This window comes from Eimeria mitis, genomic scaffold (assembly GCF_000499745.2).
Source record: "Eimeria mitis Houghton genomic scaffold, Emh_scaff4238, whole genome shotgun sequence".
Classification (NCBI taxonomy): domain Eukaryota; phylum Apicomplexa; class Conoidasida; order Eucoccidiorida; family Eimeriidae; genus Eimeria; species Eimeria mitis.
In genome coordinates this window covers 1-214 of record NW_013572562.1, presented here as the reverse complement: position 1 = coordinate 214, position 214 = coordinate 1, and positions in this window count along the sequence as shown.

Genomic DNA, 214 nt, shown 5'->3' with positions numbered 1-214 from the left:
TCATGGGATAGGTGGCTACGTAGTTTTCAGTGCTGACTGTCGTGCAACTTTCACAACTCGCTCGTTATCCCTTGTTGTCCCGTTTCGCCTTATCAATGGTTCCGGTAGTTTTGCTTTCAAATTTTGCAAATTCGCGCTCGCACAATCTCGGAGGCTTGGATGGCAGCGGACCCTGGTGTCTAGCTTGAATATGCGGAAGACTATCCTAAATTAA